Source organism: Dasypus novemcinctus, chromosome 13, assembly GCF_030445035.2.
Source record: "Dasypus novemcinctus isolate mDasNov1 chromosome 13, mDasNov1.1.hap2, whole genome shotgun sequence".
NCBI classification, from domain to species: Eukaryota; Metazoa; Chordata; class Mammalia; order Cingulata; family Dasypodidae; genus Dasypus; species Dasypus novemcinctus.
This window is the reverse complement of record NC_080685.1, coordinates 97,478,818-97,497,234: the sequence shown is the minus strand read 5'-3', so window position 1 is coordinate 97,497,234 and position 18,417 is coordinate 97,478,818. Positions and strand designations below refer to the sequence as shown.

General features: G+C 46.7%; 1 pseudogene; it reads right to left on the bottom strand.

Moving 5' to 3' along the window:
- Positions 1-7,861: 7,861 nt before the first annotated feature.
- LOC111762333 (UPF0688 protein C1orf174 pseudogene) lies at positions 7,862-8,687 on the bottom strand (annotated as a pseudogene).
- Positions 8,688-18,417: the final 9,730 nt, after the last annotated feature.

The window sequence follows — 18,417 nt, the reverse complement described above, 5'->3', positions numbered from 1 at the left end:
TATTTAAAATAAACACAGAGAAGTGGCTGTGGCTCAATCAATTGGGCTCCTGTCTACCACACGGGCAGCCCTGGGTTCATGTCCCAGGGCCTCCTTGTGAAGGCAAAGCTGGACCACACCTGCGGAGAGCTGGCACAGCAAGATGACGCAACAAAGGGGGACAAGCAGACACAGAACACACAGCAAATGGACACAGAACAGACAGCAAGCAAGCCGCAAGGGAAGGAAATAAATGAAAAATAAAATAAACACAGAGTATTCTTTTAATTAAAAAAAAAGGCTTAAGGATGATCTTTTCCAAATGACAGGAGTTTGAATCTATTCATAAAAGAGCAGCACTCTGGATGGGTGGAGGTTTTTGAGGTTCTATCAAAAGTTCTGAGTCCTGTGAGTAAGATCCGAACAGGCAGGTAGCTGAGGCGGAATCCGTTCCTGCAAATGCTCAAGGGACTCTGTGAACTGGCTCTGCGCATTTGCCACACGGAGCCCCAGACATGCTCCACCAGCACCCGCCCCCAATGTCACTGGATTTTCCAGAGCCTCCGTCTTATACTAAGTCAGCCCACTTACTTTTTACCCTGCCTCTCCTCAACACCTCATTTCCTCCTGCTGTTATCTATTGGGAGTTTCCAAACACACATCCAGAATCCTGCCTGTTGAGGTGAATTTTGCACCAGTCTGCAAGTGAAAAAAGCAGCGGTGGGGGTAGGGGGAGGGAGGCCACAGCCAGTAAGTTTTTATTAAGCTAGTCTTATTCCGAAATTACAATATTCCTTCCCTTTTACCCTTTTTAAAATTTTTATTAGGGCAGCTGTAGATATACAGGAAAGTCATGCAGAAAGTACAGAACCCCCTATAATTCCCTCTCACATGCAGTTTTCCCTAGTATTAACCCTTCGTCTTAGTGTGGCACCTTTGTCATAATTGATGAAACATTGATATTGTAATTATATTATTACCTATAGCCCATAGTTAAATTAGAATTTTCACTGTGTTATACAGCTCTATGGTGGTTGCCTTCCCACCCCTTGCAGCTGTTTTTGCTTGTTGATCTGCTCTCCGTGTCTATTTGCTACGCGCTCTTCTGTGTTTTAACTTGTCGCCCCTTTTGTTGCATCACCTTGCTGAGTTGGCTCTCCGCAGTGCTTGCGAGCGAGCGAGCCTGCCTTCACAAAGAGGCCCCGGGAGGCGAACCCAGGCCCTCCCATATGGTAGACGGGAGCCCAACTGATTGAGCCACAGCCGCGTCCCTGGTTGTTATTGTTTTGTTTTTTTTTAATTTATTTTTATTTTTTATTCTGGTAATTTATATACAACCTAACATTTCCCATTTTAACCATTTTCAAGGATGCAATTCAGTGGTGTCAGGTACATTCACAAGTTGTGCCTTCATTACCACCATCCATTGCCGAAAATTTCCCATCATCCCAAACAGAAACTCCCCCCTAATTAAGCATTACTCCCTATTCCCCACTCCCACCTGGCCCCTGGTAACTTGTATTCTAGTTTCTGACTTTATTAATTTGCATCTTGTGAATGTAATTAACGCCAATGCGTTGTATCCTTGAAAGTGGTTAAAATGGGAAATTTTAGGTTGTATACATGTTACCAGAATAAAAAAAAATTTAAACCCATACAACTGTACAACACTAAGAATGACACTATGGATTTATAACGACATTGGTTCATCAGTTTTAACAAAGGTACCACACTAACGCAAAATGTTAATAATCGGGAAACTGGCTGGCGGGGATATGGGAGCGCTGTACTTTCTGCATGATTTTTCTATAAACTTAATTCTTTAGCTGCTCTAATTTAAAAAAGATAATTAAAATCAATGCGTAATATAATTTTCACCTACTTTTCTTTTCAAATCAAACCATTTGAGAACCTCTGAGAGTGCACCGAGTGAGCCTGCATGCTGGTGGGCTAGGTGAGGAGCACATATTTGAAATATAAGTTAATGAGCAGCAAAAAACGAACAAAATTCTGCAGATTTGCCTCAAGACACTCTTCCCCAGATCACTGTGTTACATTATTTTGAGAACTATCATTTTGTAGGGCATTAAAAAAATGTCTGCACTCATCCAAACACCAATGCACAAAAGAGAAAAGGGGTGCTGATTCTATCCAATGTCGTTTTTAATTTATTGGAAGTTCAGACTGTCCACACTCAGAAGAGGAATTTGTGGACAAGGGCTTGCAAAGAATACCTGACATCTCTCTTACATCATCATTGAAGTGTTAGGCCTTGAAAGCACTTTCTGTCCATTTTTGATGCTGGGACACATGATAATAGACCAGCCTACATTATTTTTTTCTATCACCTCTCTCTCTCTCAACCTATCTATCCATTATGAATTTTTTCATGAACCATTTGAGAGATAGTTTCAGACATTATACCTCTGTACCCCCAAATATTTGTGTTGTTAAAAACACAGATACTCTCTTATAAAATCACAGTACAATAATCATCTGCATGATATTAAATACTAATTCAATGCAATCAAATACATGATACGTATTAAAATCCAACCTATGGGTTTAAATTAGATATGCATATGTAAATATACTTGTCTACAAATATTTTTTTCTTACTCAAAGTCAGTTGAAAAATTTATGTCACCGTTTAACGAAGAGTGAAAAGTTGAAATATAAAATTGCATTTAAATGGAGCTGATAGAACAATTTAAAAGATATATTGATCTAAAGTTTAAAAAATTTGTTTTCTTATAAATCACTTTTTTGGACACAACATGCAAAAGTGACCAAGTACCAGGGCCTGTAAGTAGCCATGGGGTTTGATATGAAAGGCTAGGGCAAGTCACCAGGCTGGGACGAATGGAGGTGGTGGTCTGTCCATTGGGTTCTAGGTCATCCCTACTCTCTCTTCTTTTTTTGGAGGTACTGGAGAATGAACCCACAGGAAGCAGGTGCTCAACTGCTGAGCTACTTCTGCTCCCCAATGAGAGCTGGTTTTATGATTTTGTTTTGTGTTTAGGAGGTACTGGGATCAAGCCTGGGACCTTGTACCTGGGAAGCAGGCATCCAGCCAGTTGGGCTACATTTCCTTCCCCCTTCTCTTTCAGTAATGGGAGCAGCAACCCAGCATTATTGGTTAGGAACAAGGTACAGTCCTTGGCACAGGGTCAGGTACTAAATAAATGCTCAAGAAATTATTACCAGTCCTCATTACAACCCCAAGAGGCAAATACTATCATTCTTTCTTTTTTAAAGATTTATTTATTTATTTAATCCCCCCCTTCCCCCTGCCGGTTGTCTGTTCTCTGTGTCTGTTTGCTGCGTCTTGTTTTTTTGTCCGCTTCTGTTGTCGTCAGCAGCACGGGAAGTGTGGGCGGCGCCATTCCGGGCAGGCTGCACTTTCTTTCGCGCTGGGTGGCTCTCCTCACGGGCGTACTCCTTTCTATCATTCTCTCTTGACCAAGTACAAAAGAAGGCATAGTGAGCTCACTTGGCTGGGCTGAGGTTCAAACCCAGGCCTCCAAAGCGCATGATTTTTCCATAATGCTGCTCTGAACTTTGTGGTAGGCTGTCCAGGATTTCACTCTTCTTCTCTGAAGCACAGATTGATGTGTCCATTCAACAAATATTTAGAGAGTGCATATTAATGCACCTGGCACTGTACTAAGGGCGAGGGATGTAGCATTGGATGAAGCACACACAAATCCCTGTCCTTGTTGAGCTTACATTCTAGAAGGGAGAAAAATGATAAGATAAAGAAACAAAATGTCTATTAGGTTAGATGGCAATAGACTCTAAGGAGAAAAAAAGCAGGGAAGGGGCATAAGAAGTGAGTGTGTATATGTGTGTGTGCTGGGGAGGGAAGGGTCATCGCTGATACTTTAGACAGAATGGCCAGCAAGGCCTCAATGAGTGAGCCCCAAAGAGGGTGGGGGAGCAGGTTTCTGGAGGAAGAGTTTGCAGGCAGAGGGAACAGCAGGGCAAAGCCCTGGGGGGAGCAGACCCGCTCTTGGTGGAGGACAGACAGAAGCCTTGGTGGAAGGTCTGAGTTCCTGGAAACCATTTCTTTACCCTTTGTTCAGCCTGAGAAGCAGCTTTCTTCCCCAAAGCTGGTGTTCCAGAAGCTTGGCCCTCCTCTTCACCAGCCATCGGTCCTCGGATGGGTCAGCTAATGCCCGGGGCGGGCCCTGGGCAGCAGGACTGGCTTTGTGTGTTCTGCTCTGTTGGGTAATAGCGATCTGCCTTAGTGACTCGACAGGGCTCTGGGGCTGAACGCCCACACAGAGAACGACAAGCCTCAGTGCCAAGGTCCGCAGATCCCCTGCAGGGTAAGAGCAGGGGCCATTGCTCAAAGGCTGCCCTCTGGCTGCCTGAACTCTGGAGCTTTGGAAAATGATTTTGAAACCAGGGATAGGAATCCCCCAGCTTGATTTGGCCTGGTGAAGGCAGTGAGTGAGATCATGGACTCTGGAACCGGAGAATTGATTTCCATCCTTATGCTACCATGTCTGAGTTGTGTAACCTTGAGCAAGTTACTGACCTGCAAACCGAGGACATTGGTGCTGTCGCCTTAGGAGGCTGTGAACTCGAGGGTGGGAGGGAGGGCATTTAGTAGGCGCTCGACAGATGGCCGCCATGGTCGCGGTAACCCTCCCCAGCACTCCTCTTCTAGGGGATCAGCCTCCCCACCGCCCTGTCCAATGCCTGGCCTCATTCAAATATTGATGAAGCTGTGCTCCCTGGACATCCAGAGTCGTAACTGTAAACGGGCTGCCTGCTCTCCACCATGCAAAGTAAACCATGCAGAGGAATCAGACTGGGGTGGGGCCAAATCAGATCAGCCAGTTAAATCCAATCGATTTCTGATGATTTGCCCTGATATAAGAGGGGCTGGCTTTCACTCCCATTTGACCTTGGATTGTGGTATTCTCTTTGTGCCATTTTTTTAGGCCTTCCCATTTGCAGATAGATTTTGGTGAATGGTAACCTGTTTTAGATGTGGCAAGAGAACTCACTATTTCAAGAAAATTTATGTCTATATCTATCTAGCTAGCTAGCTTTTTGTTTTTTAGGTGCTGGGGTCAAGGATCGAATCAAGATCGCCTATGTGGGAAGCCGGAGCTCAACCACTGAGCCATCGGCTCTTCTCAGTTGGTTTAAGAAAATATATATTATGTGTGTTTTAAAAATGCATATTCACTCTCTCCCACTGGTTTAGTTTGCTAATCCAGACTTTATATTTTGATATGTGCATTTTTATGTTTGCAGAATCATTTGCTCCCTCTCAAATACTTCTGTGTTTAGGTGACTATCCACGGAGTCACAGACTCTTTCCACAAGAATGTCCAGGGTGGTGGGGGCTGGAGGAGGGTCACCGACCTGTGATTAAACTTTGCTGGAGAAAAGCAGTGACTCGGTGACCACTAAGTCAGCGCAATGCAGGGCCTGCAAAAACTAAGAATCAGGTCTCCCTCCGCTCTGCCCTGACACACCTCGATTTACCCCTCGCGCATTCGTTTTGCTTCTTACTGGAATCTGTCTTTCTAATTAGTTCAGGGAGGGCCTGAGGATTATAAACTTTCTGAGCTCTCCCAGTGTTTGAAAATGTCATTATTTTACCCCACTTTTAAGTGATAGCATGGCTGGGCATGGACTGCAGTTCTGTCATTCCCCTTTAACGTTTAGAGAGGGCACGCAGTCTTCCTGCCTCCACCTTCGCTGGTGATGAGGGCTGACTTCAATCTGAATTTCTTTCCTTTGTAGCAATCTGTTTGCTACCCCTGGAAGGACTTAGGGTTTTCTCTTCGGTGTTCTGGAATTTTGCCCCAGGGCGGGTCTAGGTAGAGATGGGCTGAGAGGGGGGAAGGGGGGAGGGTTGAACCCCGGCTGCGGCTTCGTGGCTCTGCTCAGTATCCACCTGCTCTCCCCTTGGAGCATGACCGTCTGTGCTGCTCCGCAAGCTCCCTGCCTTTCAGGGACACTGCACAGTTTCTAGCCCACTAGAGGGTCTTCTTGTTTTGGGGCTTGATTATGAACTTATTTCATTGTCTAAAATGTCTTTTCAAACAAAAGAGCTAAAACCAGAAAACTTTCAAAAGAAAATATAGGGAAAATCTTTACCACCTTGGGTTAAGTAAAGATTTCTTAAATAAGACACAAAAGAGTGTAAAGTATAAAAGAAAATTTGATAAAATTGATCTCACCGATGGGGAGTGGATGTAACTCAGTGATTGAGCACCTGCCTCCCACATACAAGGCCCTGGGTTCAATCCCTGGTCTTTCCTAAAAAAAACATTGATCTCATTGAAATGGAAATCTTCCGCCTTTTGAAAAACACTGTTAGGAAAATGAAAAGACAAGCCGCAGACTGGGAGAAGATGTTAGCTAAATGCATATCTGATAAAGAACTCATAAGCAGAATATATAAAGAACTCTTATAATGCAATAATTAGAACTAAAGAATCTCATTTTTTAAATGGAAGAAAAACAGATTTGAAAAGATACTTCATTAAAGAAGACATGCAGATGGCAAATTTCTTTTCACATTTTATTTCTTCCCTACATGCATTCTGCAAATTTTCCAAGGTAAACATTAGCTTCATATACAGAGAAAGCAGAGTTCTTTAAGAACTGGCATTGAATTAATCACAAGAATAATCAACAGCTGATAATGGAAAATAAACTCACATATCATCAAAACTAAACCTTCACTAAAAACTATTTAAGCGGTGAAGTGAATGTAGCTCAGTGGTTGAGCTCCTGCTTTGTACGTATGATCTCTAAGGTTCAATCCCCAGTCCTCCAGTCCCCCTCCACCCCCCAAAAATAAAAACTATTTAAATGATAATAAACAACAAACTATTTAAGTGGTAACAAACAACAACAAAAACTATTTAAGGTTTTGCTTTACAAAAGTTTCCACTATTTAATCCCAATTCCCCTCAGCCAAATCAAACCATCATTTTATACACACACACACACTAATGTTACAGGATTTTATCTAGGTTCTTGGCTATACTGCAGAAATGAATTTCAAGAGCACGCCAGGTGAGTTAGGTTAGTACTTTATTCAGGTAGGGCAGGAAGAGAAACGGGAGAAAATAACAGAGCAGGGGTCCCAGGTAGAGAGGAAGGGGGTGAAAAGAGATAAAGAGGCCTGATTTACAGGCTACAAATCCCCATTATAGATTATAAATCTCCAGGTTTACTTGCATGGCCTCGTGGCAGAGGAAAAATGGTGAGAGTGGTGCACGGAGGGCAGGAACGGGTTCAAAGGCAAGAGAGCAGAGTAGGAGCAGGCTCAGGCCTTCCGGTTTGCTTTATAAACTATTGATTATTCCACCCCTTTGCTAAAGGCAGGGGAGGGGTTCCAGCTGTTTGCTGTTTTGATTGACTACCCCACTCATCCATCCCCCAGTGAGGACCCAATGATAAAGTCCCTAGGGAGCATCCGGGGCTTTTCCTTGCATCCAGAAAATGTCTTTGTTCTGGAGAGCAGAATCTCGGGGGTGGGGTGTTCCAGCAGCTGTTTTGGGGGTTACTGATGTCCAGGTGGACTTTTTGCCATGTTCCAGATCTATTAATTCCCTATCTTATTAGCCTGCTTCAATAATATGAGAAAATACAGTACCACAGAGACGGCAGCTTTACAATCTTAAAGATTGTTACAGTGGTTCAAATGAACAAATTTTCCACAGGTATGTGGTGTTTTGCATTATTTGTTGACTACTATGGATCAGTTCTGAAGTTTGATTAAGAAAAAGTTCTCTCTACTTATGCATGGTTGTTTGGTAAACTCACATCTTCTCTAATTAAAAAAAATAATTAAAAAAAAAACAAGTTCTCTTGGAGATAAATTTTATATGAATCCTGTAATTTGCTAAGTTGTTGAGTTGCTATCTAAATATGCAAACAGATTATTTTTTATTTTATGCATTTCTGCATTATCATCATCATCTTTGGCTCTGAAATGCATTTTTCTGAATTCTTGTCTGCTCATTGAAGGACAACATGGAGACACTGATGGAAGGTCCTGCACGAGCTCAGCATTTCCAAAGAGTTGACTCACTGGCATTGACTGATTGTTGTCATCTAGGAAGACGCTGTTGTCCATCTGTAGTGGTTGCTTCTGGACTTCTGCTGGCTCAGCCGCCCTGTGGAGCTGCAGTCGGATGCTTCTGCTTCTGCATTGGCTCTGTGTTTTGGCCGGGACAGGTCATCTCCAATCTTTGTCAAGCAACCATCACAACTCCACAGTGACTGAGGGGAAGGCTTTCTCCCTCCTGTGGTGTGGGGGCACTGGCCTCATTTCCCGGAAACAACACACACTACTTCCAGCAAACTCCAGAGGCTCATTTTCCCCAGGGGCCGGGTGTGATTTGGGGCAAGGAAGTGCTGTCACTTTTAGTTACAGGTTTCTGTAACTCTGATTTCACAAGACTATCTTTGTCATCCTTGAACTTGTTGGAGAGTTGCCTGCTAGTGGGTTTCTGTGATGAGGAAGTCAGACACAGGGTCTTGGCAGATTTGGCAATATCCACATCCTGTGCAGAGGCCAGCCCAGCTGCTGAACTACTTCTGCCTCTCAGGAATGCTGAGGAGCACACTCTACCTGTGAGCTCCTCACGAGTGTGACCAGTGCCCCCCCACAGATGGCAAATAAGCACATGAAAAGATGTTATTAGGGAAATGCAAATTAAAACCATCCTGAGAGGGAAGCGGACTTGGCCCCATGGTTAGGGCATCATGAGAGATCCATGGTTCAAACCCCGGGCCTCCTTGACCCGTGTGGAGCTCGCCCAGGCACAGTGCTGATGCGTGCAAGGAGTGCCGTGCCACTCAGGGGTGTCCCCCATGTAGGGGAGCCCCACGCGCAAGGAGTGCGCCCTATAAGGAGAGCCACCCAGCGTGAAAGAAAGTGCAACCTGCCCAGGAATGGCGCTGCACACACAGAGAGCTGATGCAACAAGATGACGCAACAAAAAGAAACACAGATTCCCGTTGCTGCTGATAAGGATAGAAGCGGTCACAGAAGAAGACACAGCAAATGGACACAAGGAGCAGACAACTGGGGTGGGGGAAGGGAAATAAATAAATAAATAAATCTTTAAAAAAAGCATCCTGAGACACTAGTGCATATCCATTAGAATGGCTAATATTAAAAGGCTGACACTATAAAGTGGTGATGAGGGTGTAGAGCAACTGAAACTCTCATTCACTGTGTTGATAAGAATGCAAAATTGTACAGCTCCTTTAAAAAACAGTTTGGCAATTTTTTATAAAGTAAAATACACTTACTATATTCCTAGGTATAGGAATTCTCCCAAGAGAAATGAAAACTTAGGTCCATATGGAGATCTGTTCATAAATGTTTATAGCAGGTTTATTCAAAATAGCCCAAAACTGAAAACGCTCAGATTGGATAAACAAATTATGGCACTTTCATATGATGGAGTGCTACTGAGAATAAACAACTTCTGATACACACAACATAGGTGAATCTCAAAAGCATTATGCTAAGTGCGAGAAGCCAGGCATAAAAGTTCACATTGTACAATTCCTGCTAAATGACATTTTGGAAAAGGCAAAACCAAAGGAACAGAAATCAGGTCTATGGGAGCAGGGGCTGGGGTTGAGAGCAGGAGTTGACTGTGAAGGGGTATAAGGGACTGTTTGGAGCTGAAAGCAATGTTTTATATCCTGATTGTGGTATTGATTACCCGACTGTGTACATTTCTCAAATGTCAAACTGTGCTTCTTAAAGGGGTAAAAAATTTTTTTGTAATTATGTCTCAATAAATTCTGACTTTAGAAAATGCCACCCTCGGGAAGCGGCTGTGGCTCAATCGATTGGCTCCTGTCTACCATATGGAAGGCCCTGGGTTCGCCTTCCAGGGCCTCCTTGTGAAGGCAAGCTGGCCCGTGCCAGCGGAGAGCTGACAGTCCGTGTGTGGCGGAGAGCTGACCAGCAAGCCGATGCAACAAAAGGGAGAGAAGCAGACCCAGAAGAACGCACAGCGAATGGACACAGAGAAGAGACAGCAAAACAAGCCACGAGGGGGAGGTGCGAATAAATAAATAAATAAGTGCCCCACAAACACACAATTTCTAGGACTTAAAACAAAAAGGAAGTTGTTGCTCATTGGGCATCCTGAATCGGCACTCAGCCCAAGATTCTGAAACAGTACAAAGTGGTTTCAGGTGTGGGCTCCATTTTCAGATGCCTCATTCCTTGCCCATCTCAGAGCTATGTGTCAGTCTTGCTTTCCTAATAAGTCTTGTTAACTCTGTGAGTGCAAGCCTTAGGATGACCAAGCATTCCTGTTTGCCTGGGACTGAGCGTGTCCCTGGGATGCTAGGCATACAGTGCTAAAATCGAGAAAGTTCTTTTCTCGGCCAAGTTGGTCACCCTAGCCAAGTTCTGTTAACCATTCTTATCTAATTTTCCTAGGTAACTAGCAGAGGAATGGGCATGAGCTTGTTGACTAAGGGATGAGTTGTTGAAGAGCGATTCCACCTGCTAGTAGGCAGAGACCCTGCTGCCACACCAGCTGTGAGGCTCATAGGTTGCTGAGAGCCAGGACCGAACTGGGCAAACCCCAAATTCCTGGCATGAGAACCATCCTCACAAAGCTCTGCCTTGAGGCATTTCCTCTATTGGCAGGGAGCTTAACCCATTTGCAGCTCAGTTTCTATCAACTGTTAACATGGAGATTACACTATCTAACTCTTGATGAAGGGAGAAGGTAATATTGCTAAGGGCTTATTGCTAAGGTTGGAAGGGTTAAGTTTGCCTGGATCTCACTTAGTCTTTGTGACAGCCCCTGAAGGCAGGCACTGTTACCGTGTCTTACAGCTGTAACTACAGAGGCTGGGGGTAGCTAAGGTTGACACAGGCCAAGCTGAGGTTCGAACCCAAGTCCTCCCCATTCCAAGCCCAGATGCCAGGGCATTTTCCAATACGCCACACTACTTAACACATGTAGTCCATAGAAGGCACTCAAGCATCAGCTTCTTTCTGTCCTGTCTCCCGCTTCCTCCTTTTCCCGAAAGTGGATGGAAATTTTTCTCCCCACTGATGAACTTAGCAGCTAAGGAATCAAGTTCACCATATTTAAATTTTCATGAGTAGAAACTGGGAAAAGAAGAACTTTCCTTGGCTCAGGAGAGAGTGGAAATGATGGCTGGACATGACCTCTGGACCTGTGATCTGTGGGGATTTCCCTCCTGTCCAGTGTTCCCCATCATCAGTCGCCCCGCACTCATCGGTGGTCTGCCTTGGGATTGGCCTGTAACCTGTGGCTGCTGATAGATCAACCCCAGCTGCCCCTGGCCCGGTGCAGGTCCTAGTGCCCCGTTAGGCCCTGCAGCCTCCCGAGCTTGTGCGTGCCTGCCTGGGCCCCTGGGTCAGGGCCCCAGAGGCCAGCGGCTGGCAAGAATCCTGCCAGCCAGCATGTGAGAAGTTAGAGAAGAATCCTGAACCTCTGAATGCCTGGGGATGGAACACTCTGCCTTGCGAGCTGGGATTCCCCTCCCCTTTGGTAAAGCTAAGTAATTAGGTACATCTGGGGCAGTAAAGTCAATTTTAATTTTGCTTCCCTCTGCAATGAAAGTCTAGCTGAGTTGGGAAGGGAGGGGCCCTTGGAAGGTATTTCCACCTTGGCTTGACTTATTCGGTTAGGAGAAATGGACTTTTTGTTCTTATGGGTACTCTATTAATACCCTCAAGGAATGTGCAGGAGGCAAATTTAGTTTGAGGAACCCAGAAGGCCGAGGAGATGCTGAATAAATAGTCCAGTTGTCTGGGTGGCGGGCGTGCTGGTGAGAGGGAGCTTTTGACTGAGAGCTGCCCAGGGCCGGCCTCCGGCTCAGGGGGTGGGTGGTGGGAGTGGCCGCAGCAGCATCTGCTTCCTGCTTGGCCCCAAACCCTTCCCCAAACCAGGTGGCTGTGGGGGGACAAGAAGCTCCCTGGGCCCCTGGCCCCTTGGACTTGATCTCTACTGAGATCTCTTCAGCTGGGGGATCTCGGGAGGTGGGAGGCCGCGGGACCTGTGCGACCTGATCCTCTCCTGAGCTCCGCGGAGCAGGCCCCCAGCGCCCGAGGTGCAGAGGGAGGGGGCCGTGTTGCGACCTGCCCCTCGTGAGAGCTGGATCGAGCTGCTGACTCAGGAGCCCAGGCTGATTACCCGTAATTACAGCCCCGTGTCGAGTCTTGTCAAATGCAGAGCCCTTCTTAGTCCCAGGGGCCCTCTGCCTCCTTCCAGTAGGACAGGCCCTTTCACACCTTCCCACACTCAACTCCACCAAGGTGAGAATCACCTTTCCAGCAGCGCTGCTGCTTCCCCCCAGGGCCCTGGAGATCTTTTTCAATACAACCCTGATCTTGTCAACCCTCCTCCAGCTCTTGGGCAAGCCCTACAAGCCCTACTGGTCCCGCTGCTGCCGGCTCTCGGCCTCATCTCACAGCCGAGACCTCTAACCTACTCATTAAATTCATGCAACAAGTACTCCCTGAAGGCTTACTATGTGCTAGGCATGGCTTAGGTGTGGAAGACACTCCAGCCAACCAAATAAAGTCCCCGCCCTTGTCGCATCGACATTCCAGGAGGGGAGAGAGGTGAAACTGACAGTAAGGCAGATGGCAATATATGTTAAGGAGAAAAATAAAATGGGGAGGGGAGAAGGGGTTCCTGTTTTACAGGACGATCAAGGAAAGGTTCACTGACACTGTGCCATTGGAGCTAAGACTTGGAAGAAAAGAAAGGACAAGCACACGTCTTGGGAAAGAGCGTTGCAGGTAGAGAGAATAGTAAGTGCAAAGGTCCTGAGGTGGGAACATGTTTTCTGTGATCAAGAGTGATAAGGAGACCAAAACCAGGGTGGAAGGTAGAAGATGGGCTCGAAGTAGCAGGGTGTTTGCCCTTCGGCTTTTTTTTTCTAAGATGGAGAGTTTTGAGTGGCATTTGAGGGTTTTGAGCTGAATAGTGCCATGATCTGACTTATGTTTTATATAGATCCTCTGACTGCTGTGTTGAGAATAGGATGAAGGAGAGCAAGGGTGGGAGTGGGGGAGTCCAGTTAGAAAACTCTTGCAATAATCCAAAAGAGGGGTGATGGAGCTTGATCTCGGAGAGGGTTACCATTCAAGGATGAAGGAGAGAGTGCAGACAATTGCTGGAGCAAAGTCCTGGGCCAGATAAAAGAGGATGGGTCCTAATTAGCGGAGGGTTTGACTTCAGATAGGCTCATGAGCAGTTCATCCATGGTAGCAAGAGGAAAAAGCATAATATTTGGGTTCAGGCTTCGTTTCATAGACATGGGGGTGGGATCATGTGGAAGTTCTCTTTCAATTACTTGCATTATCTCGGAAAAATAGGAAATAAGGTCATCGGCTGAGAGTGAGCATAGAGAAGGAGGCGTTAGAGTTTTGAGAAGAGAGAACATATGAAATAGTCCCCTAGGAGAGAGAGGGGTGAATGGATGAGGGCAGTGAGGTAGGGTTGCTGGGGAGCACTGAGTGCCCGCTTGCACGTGGTTGGCCATGAGTTTATCGTAAGGCCATTAGCATAGGTGGTATTTTCTAGCCACATTTAGCTGCTGTAGTGCAGGGGCTAAATAGGTGGAGAGCTAGATTTAACCAAATTTGTTTTGTTTGTTTGTTTCCAGAAGAGTACAGGGAGGGGCAAAGGAGTTGAGGGTACATACAAGTGAGTGATTTTAGATTGACCAGATAATCTAAACTATAAAAGAAAGGAAGTGGGGAGGAAGGGGAAACTGCAGAATTACTGGAGTTGGGGAACCAGAGTGAGTGAACTGAGAAGATGAGGAGGTGGTGGTCAGAGAATGGGAGGCATGAAATTGAGATGATGGAATTACTGATAATGGTTTATCTAGGGCGGGTCCATGGCAGGGAGTGGCTGGGTGAAGGGGAGGGCAAAGACCACTAGAAGAGAGGAGGCTAAGGAACTGAGGGGCCAGGTGTGCCAGATGTGCCGGGTCACCTGTGCACCCCAGCCCCCTTCTGTGCTCTCCTGCTATGCTGCAGGGGCTAGAAGCGTGGGAACTACATTTATCAGAATCCTAGTCAGTAAGTTTCCATTGATAAAAGGCACCTTTGAAAGATTTGGAAGTAGAAGAGAAGCAGAAATATTATCGTTTCTCTGCCAGGGCAGTGGTAGACAAATACATGCACATTGGCTTCACAGACATAAAATTTGCAGAGGCTCTGGGTGTGTCTTGTCATATCACCTGCCTCTCTAAAGGAGTTAGAACACTGAAAAGTTTCCTGTGGTTCTTGCAACTTCCTGGCTACCTGAAAGCTGCACCAACTTTGAAATCTAGTGGCAGCTTCTCTGACTTCTGTTCTTTCAGTCCTTCTGATTTTGTTTTAAAGCATTTAATTCCCTGCATTGAGTACCTTTGTGCTTGAATTACCTAGAGGGGTTTCTGGTTTGCTTTCTCTTAGGTTTGTTAATGCACCTGTCAATCTGCTTGGAATGCTCTTCCCTAATGTTTCCCCCTTTACCCAGTTATCCTTCAGCTTAATTTGTCCCTTCCTAATGGACATGGTTCCAAGGACCTATTGCTGCATAACAAAGGACTCCCAAATTTGATATAAAACTAAAATCATTTTATTATGCCCAAGATTTTGGACAGGGCAAAACAGGGATGACTTGTCTCTGCTCCACAATGTCAAGGGCTTCAGCTGCGAAGACTTGAAGGCTGGGGGAGGGGGAAGACACCTGAATGGCTGAGGATTGAAATCATCTAGTGACTTTTTTTTTCATTTATTTTTATTTTTTCCATTTTTTTCTTCTTTATTTTCTTTTATTTATTTATAAAAGATTTATTTTTATTTATTTCCCTCCCCCCACCCAGTAGTCTGCTCTCTGTGTCCATTCGCTGTGTATTCTTCTGTGACCACTTCTATCCTTATCAGCAGCACCAGGAATCTGTGTTTCTTTTTGTTGCCTCATCTTGTTGTGTCAGCTCTCCATGTGTGCAGCACCACTTTCTTTCGCACTGGGCGGCTCTCCTTATGGGGCGCACTCCTTGCGTGTGGGGCTCCCCTACATGGGGGACACCCCTGCGTGGCAGGGCACTCCTTGTGTGCATCAGCGCTGCACATGGGCCAGCTCCACACGGGTCAAGGAGGCCCGGGGTTTGAACCACATGACCTCCCATGTGGTAGGTGGATGCCCTGTCCATTGGGCCAAGTCCGCTTCCCTTTACTTTCTTTTAAATGTTACATTAAAAGATATGAGGTCCCCTATACCCCCACCCCACCCACACCACCCCTCCCACATCAACAAACTCTTCCATCATCGTGGCACATCCACTGCACCTGTCAAATACATTCTGGAGAACCACTGCAGCACACGGACACTGGTCCACATTGTAGTCCACACTCTCCCCCAGTCCACCAAGTGGGCCACAACAGGACACATAACGTCCAACATCCATCCCTGCAGCACCACCCAGGACAACTCCCAATCCTGAAAATGCCCCCACACCATATCTCTTCTTCCCTCTTCTGACCATCAGCAGCCACCGTGGCCACCCTCTCCACATCACTACTACAATTCCTTCCCTTACTGATCACAATAGTTCCCCAGCAGAACACCAGTAAGTCCACTCTAATCCACACTCTATTCCTCCATCCTGTGGACCTGGGATGGCCTGTTTGGTGCCTGGACTGGGATGACTCAAAGGCTGGGCTCAACTGGCACTGTCCCCTGGAACACAACACACGGCCTCTCCGTGCCACTTGGGCTTCTTCACAGCATGGTGGCCCCAGGGCAACCGGCCTTCTTATGTGGTGCTCAGGGCTTCAGGAGCGAGTGCTCTAGGGAAAAGCCAGGAAGTGCGTGGCTTGAAGCTCGAGCTTCTGAAGCCACATCTTCATACGCCTGTATTCTTCCAGTTAAGGCAGTCGCAAGCCCACCCAGTTCAAGGGGAGGAGTGCAAAAAACTTTGTGGCCATGTTTTGTTTTGTTTTTTAAAAGATTTAAAAAAAAATTTATTTCTCTCCCCTCCTCCCCCCAGTTGTCTGCGCTCTGTGTCCATTCGCTGTGTGTTCTTCTGTGTCCGCTTGCATTCTTGTCAGCAGCACCGGGAATCTGTGTTTCTTTTTGTTGCATCATCTTGCTGCGTCAGCTCTCCGTGTGTGCGGTGCCACTCCTGGGCAGGCTGCACTTTTTCTCACGTGGGGCTCCCCTACGCGGGGGACACCCCTGCATGGCACGGCACTCCTTGTGCGCATCAGCACTGCGCATGGCCAGCTCCACACGGGTCAGGAGGCCCTGGGCTTGAACCCTGGACCTCCCATGTGGTAGGTGGACACTCCATCAGTTGAGCCAAATCTACTTCCCTGTGGCCATGTTTTAAAATCACCATAGCTGCCTTCCCTGACCCCAGTCTAAGTCAAGTTCCTTTGTTACATAGTTTTGTCTCTTTCTGAATTCTTATCTCAGTTTGTATGTTTGTATGTGCTCATCACCAGGAGAACCTGACCCAAGCCTTGCAAGCTCAAGTAAACGACTACCCCGTGGGCAGGGGGCGGAAGCCCGGCAGGTGCGAGAACCTACAGGAGTGCTGAACCAAAGTGCTGGCGCTCTCGGAACAAGCAGCCACTTCTGGGCAGCGGCTGATTGTTGTTACAAGGGAAGACAGGTCCAGTGCTGCCAGAGCTTCCAAGTTTTCAAGAAAATCCACAACTCAGGGTGTTGATATAAAATTTTCGAATTTTAAAAAGGCCGTGTGTTCTGGCCGTTGGAGCCCCAGGGCCTGGCACCTGGTAGGTTCAGTAAATAATTGTCAAAAAAATTAAGCAAGTTTCCCTGAGGTCCTCTCACCCTCCCACCCCGTGCCAGCTGCCACTCCAGCGCTGGGTTTCTGCTGACAAAGAGAAAATACATCCCAATGTGAGGAGGGTGTGTGGGACGTTCCCACCCCTTCCTCTGGGTGCAGTGGGAGCTGAGGGGTACAAGACAAGGAAACTAGACTCCTCCAGAGGCCCAGCATTTTGCATGGTCCACAACAGCTCAGAAAGCAGGTCTCTCTGCCTTTACTTTGCTTTATGTTTCTTCTATAGTTTTTTTTCCCCGCCATGCCGGGGATTGAACCTGGGACCTTGTACATGGGAAGCAGGTGCTCAACCACCGAGCTGCATCCACTCCCCTCTTCGATACTCTCAAAGTGATCTGATCTACATCGAGGACGGCCTGGCTGCCACACCTACCAGATTGTCAGTCTCATTTGTTTTCTTAGCTCTGTACCCAGTGCCTAGAGGAGCGTCTGGCATAGAAGCTCAGTGCTTCTCACTGGAGGAGCGTCATATGGGCGTTGCGGGTGAGGCTTGAGAAATCAACCTCCTTGTGAGATGCCACAAAGTAAATGAGGAAGCTGGGATTAAAATGTAGCCACTCAGTTCCTTGCAAAAAGGACGACGACATTGTATAGAAGACATTCCTGGACGTACCATAGGGATATATTTTTTAAAAGGTTTGCACAATTGAAAAATGCCCTTGTCAACATCTGTTTCCCTGTAAGACAGTCCAGGGAAGAAGAGGGTGAAGAGATTTTGGTAATCCTGGGATTAATTACTAGCTTCATAATTCTTGTCTATCTCATTGTCAAAACCGTGACAATTTAAATATGTGATATAAAGGCAGAACTCAGGAATTGGACTTGGCCCAGTGGTTAGGGCGTCTGTCTACCACATGGGAGGTCCGCGGTTCAAACCCCGGGCCTCCTTGACCCGTGTGGAGCTGGCCCATGCGCAGTGCTGATGCGCACAAGGAGTGCCGTGCCACGCAGGGGTGTCCCCCGCGTAGGGGAGCCCCACGTGCAAGGAGTGCGCTCCATAAGGAGAGCCGCCCAGTGTGAAAGAAATTGCAGCCTGCCCAGGAATGGTGCTGCACACACGAAGAGCTGACACAGCAAGATGACGCAACCAAAAGAAACACAGATTCCCATGTCGCTGACAAGAACAGAAGTGGACAAAAACAAGAACACGCAGCAAATGGACACAGAGAACAGACAACTGGGGAGGTGGGGGGAGGGGAGAGAAATAAATAAAATAAATCTTAAAAAAAATAAAATAAAGGCGGAACTCACAAGTATTCATTGTCTGGGGCAGAGCTCCCCCAGCTCACCCCGCAGCGCTGTCAGCAGCTTTGTAGAGCCACAAAAGCACATCGGGTGGCGTCTGCAAGAACAGACGTGGCTCAAAGACACCTCTGGAGACAACTGTCTCAGTAGGCAGCTGCTCGTGGGTCACTGGCCGTCCTCCCACATGCCCAGGGATGCCAGAGACAGGAGCCCAGAGCATTCTAGGATCTATTAGTCAGTGGCTAAAAGGTCTGGGGAGAGAAAGAGAGCCCTTTATGGAGAAGCACGTATCCTTCTGTCTCTTTCCTCTGCTCCTGGAGTTTG